The sequence below is a fragment of the Spinacia oleracea genome, chromosome 4 (assembly GCF_020520425.1).
Source record: "Spinacia oleracea cultivar Varoflay chromosome 4, BTI_SOV_V1, whole genome shotgun sequence".
NCBI classification, from domain to species: Eukaryota; Viridiplantae; Streptophyta; class Magnoliopsida; order Caryophyllales; family Amaranthaceae; genus Spinacia; species Spinacia oleracea.
The window spans coordinates 132794310-132798499 of record NC_079490.1 but is presented as its reverse complement, the minus strand read 5'-3'; the positions used below and the strand labels follow the sequence as shown (position 1 = coordinate 132798499).

General features: G+C 32.4%; 1 long non-coding RNA gene across 2 annotated transcripts; it reads left to right on the top strand.

The window, feature by feature from the left end:
* Positions 1-1755: 1755 nt before the first annotated feature.
* On the top strand, positions 1756-4190 carry LOC130459761 (uncharacterized). 2 transcript variants are annotated; one of them, XR_008919356.1, is made up of 4 exons: positions 1756-1900; positions 2028-2251; positions 2907-2970; positions 3967-4190. It is a non-coding gene; the product is annotated as an uncharacterized lncRNA (long non-coding RNA). The 2 variants fall into 2 exon arrangements; XR_008919355.1 differs by having other exon boundaries at positions 1770-2251.

Genomic DNA, 4190 nt, shown 5'->3' with positions numbered 1-4190 from the left:
ATTATCTATGATTAAAAAGGATGATTTCACCTTTAAAGAAATCTTATTCGAAATTCTCAAACTCCGTAAAATTATATTAAAAATTTTCGTTTGAAATGACATATGTGCTGATCCCTCTTGCTAAAGGGGTCACTACTACACTGCTATAACATCTACTCGATTTAACTGTGAGAATCTGTGCTTGATTCTTGACTAGAGAAAAAATAACCAAATTTTTAAATGTGATAAACCAAATTATGGGATCATTTTATTCAATAAAACATCAAACTTGATATTGAATGTTTTTTTCACCTTTAACTATGATTTTTTGGTAAATCGTTATCTTTATGGGGACTATCTGATAAATAATTTACCTCATTATAAAAAAGAGTTGGTTGTTAAAAATATAATTTATTTTTTAAAAATTATATACTACATATTTTTATGATTACACAAAGGCTTACAATAAAACTTAATGATACCAAATTTTCTTTATCAATCTCCAAATGAAATTTTTATTACCGTATGTCTAAACCTGTAAAATAGTAACGTTATCAAAAAATAATAACTCTGTATGTTGTAAATGAATTATTTAGATAAAACTTCGAAGAGTTAGCCTTTAATTACTAAGTTTGGCTAAGATTACACAAGATTATGTAACTTTTGAAGAAACTAAATTTAAATAAAAATAAACTCAAGTAAAATAGATGTGAAACTCCTAACATTTTCATAAACATCTACTCAGTAAGTTGTTTACTTCTTGTTATAATACAAAATCATGACCCACCACCAAGATTAGAAAAGATAGCTAGAACACATGAATGTGTTATAATATTATCTACGATTATAAAGGATCATTTCACCTTTACATAAATCATATTTAGAATTCTCAAACTCGGTAAAATTAGATTAAAAGATTTATGTTTGCAATGACTTACGTGCTGATACCCCTTGCTACAATGGTCACTACTAAGCTGTTACAACATCTACTCTAACTGCGCAAACCCGTGTTCGATTCTTCTCAAGAGGATAAATAACCAAATTTTTAATTGCGGATCAAAACCATTTTACGGGATCATTTTAGTTATGAAAAGATCAAAATATTAGATAATATTTTGGTTACTCGTTTCCTTTATGGGGAATGCACTCATTGCTTTTATGGGGAATTAAAGATAATTAATTGATGATTGTTGGGAACTGAAAACAAATTTGAAATTCAAAATTAAAATTTCAAAATACATTTCAAATTTCAGTTTAAAATTTTCAAAAGAGATAGAATCTTTTAAAATTGAGGTGGCATATTATAAGTGGTGGTGTACAAGATGCTCTTGCACACCATGTGTACTTCTATCATCATCCCATAAATTCAGAAAGCTATGTACCAGATGATAAATTAAACGTAACGAGTTAAATAAAATATAAGATGAAATTCAAATCAATTGTAATCCCCCGTAATTTTATACATTTTATTAATATATTTTAACGTATAAGTAATTATATTAAAATAGAATTTACGAATTTTGAAATAAATATTTAAGTAACGAATATTTATTTTTATACGTTTTAAATATTTCAACGATTTATGAAATTAAAATTATTTTAGAACTTTTTGTTGAAAAGAAATCGAATTACAAAAACCGTTTGAATTTGGAAAACAATCCTAATGGGTTTTGGATTCAAACACTTAAACTCAATCCTAGTTCTAGCCCAAAATGATAAAGCCCAAATAACAAAAACTCAAATTCTTTACTCCCTCCTCTTTCTATTTCACGTGAAAACCCAAAACCCAAAACCCCTTCCCTTCTCCTTCACTTTCACGTGAACCAGGACCCTCAACCCTCAACCTCATTGTTGCTTCCGCCACGCCGCCAAACCAGTCGTCGGAGACCACCGTTGTCCCTCACCGCAGCTTCAAACGCCGGTAACTCCTCCATCTCTTGCTTCATTGTTCTTGCTTCTCCTTCGTTCTTATTCTTATCCTCTTGGTTGTTTTTGTTGCTCTCTGCCGCCACCACCACTGCGCAACTGGTTGCGCCGCACCATCACAGCCACCGTGCACTGTTGCTGCACCGCCCAACTCGCCAACCAACGTTTTCCATCATCCTCTTTCTTGTTTCTTCATTTTCACGACAGCAGCCAAGCACGACTAAGTGCGACCACCGTAGTCACCACCACCAGGCTCCAGCCGCGTCGCCCGTTCCCCGCGACCACCGCCCTGTGCCGCGCCGCCTGTGCTCCGCCGGCCAGCCTCCTCTCTCCTCTTTAATTCTTGGTTATTTCTTAAACCCTAAGTAACTAATTATTTTAATTAAATATAGTTGTTAATTTAAATTATGTTCTTGATATTAAATTTATAATTTTTATGGTTTGAACATGATTTTCAGATTTGGGTTGAGATTATAAACGAATTAATTTTCAGTTTTTGATTAAAATATAAGTTAGGGTTTAATCATGTTTTATTAATTCGAATTATATTTTCTTGAATTAAAGTTATAGTTTTATGATTTAAATTATAGATTTCAGATTATACGAATTATATAATAAAGTTACTAATTTTCAGATTATATTATATTGGTTAAATTAGTGCTTTTAAGTAGTAAAGTGTGACTTTTGAGGTTTTAAAGGCTTTAAATCATAATAGAAAGATTATATATTATTAAAGTTATTATTTTTATGATTTTAAAGATGTCGAATATATTTTGAGTAAGCTTTTAATTATTTTAGATTGCTGTAAATTTAAAGTATGATGCTTTGAAAGTTTTCAACGAATTTCAATAATTAATATAATAATTATGATGCTAGGAAACCAAATATTCAAGTTTCGATATTGAAAAATGTTCTAATTATGTTTAGGAAGGGTTTGAAGCTCCCTAATGTTGTTGAAAATTCAATATGAATTGATATGAGTCTATATTGGTTGTTGTTAGGTGGAGAATTCTCCGTAGGCGACTTTTGAATTATTAAAGTGGTCTTGCAGTTTGTTTACACAAGGTACGTACATACCTGCGTGCTTGGAATGTGTGCTAATTGTTGAAATCATGTTGATATTATTGTTGAACTTGGTGATGTTGATATTATAGACAAACTTGGTTATATGGAATGTGCATGTTTAATACTGTTGGACAAACTTATTGAACTTATTTTGCACTATAAGAACTGTAACATGTTAGTATGGATGTTTGATACAAACATGTTGGTTGGGAACACTAGATTATTCTATATGATTGGGTTGGATCGATTGGTTGTTGTTCCCTTTCTATCTTTTCACTACTTTATAAGGGCGGAGGACCTTGTTTAGTAAGTTGAAACTCTATGCCCATATACAGGGTTGCTCATGGTTAAAGGAAAGGTTGGTTAAGTTGGAATGAGTCTTGATTTATGCTTTTATGATCACTTACTTAATTCCAAGATAAAAACAGTTGTGAACAAAGGTGAATTGTCTGTCTTATGTAATGGTTGAGTCATAACGGAATCTCAATTTGTAAATCATGTAAAGTGAAACTGAATAGCAATAGCTTTAGACTGTGCACGTCTGAAGTGACGGACAAACAGGAGTTGGGGTTCATGGTGGTAGCCCATGGCCTTTTCTGGGACCGGATTGATCACCGTGTCCTATTTTTATTTAAACGTTCCTCGATATCGCAGGTCACTGAGGTTACGGAGTCGCGCCCGTACCTCGTCTTCCTTAGTGAAGACTTCTGGATGGTCAACTCGGTCCATTGTCTATTTCAACTAAAATAATATTATTGCTAAAAGTCTAGCCTAGTCTAGTCTGGTCAAGTATGGTCGTCAAACTATCATGTTTTATCTGCCCTTGTTTGTGTTCATTAGTATCATGTTAGGGTTGCTCGTTTAATAGAATCATGTTAGGATTATTATTGATTTAGTATGTAGTACTCAGCTTTGCTGATTACGTGCTTTTGCTTGTGCATGTTGATCATGGCTATGCCTTATTGATCCTGTGATGACCCAATCTTTGGTGAGCAGTCTCTAAGGATCAATAAGCATTGTCCATCTGCAGGTTTGAAGATGTTGCATCATTGGGATCGGGAATAGAGAGCTTGTATTTAGTTTTGATTTGCTAAGTTGACTTGGGTTTGTTTAATTGGACTTTAAACTGGTCGTACTATTTATATTTCCTTATTTTTTTGTTTATTGGTTTTTGGGATTAAACCTGTAATCGATTATTTATAAACCTAAAATTAGTTTTA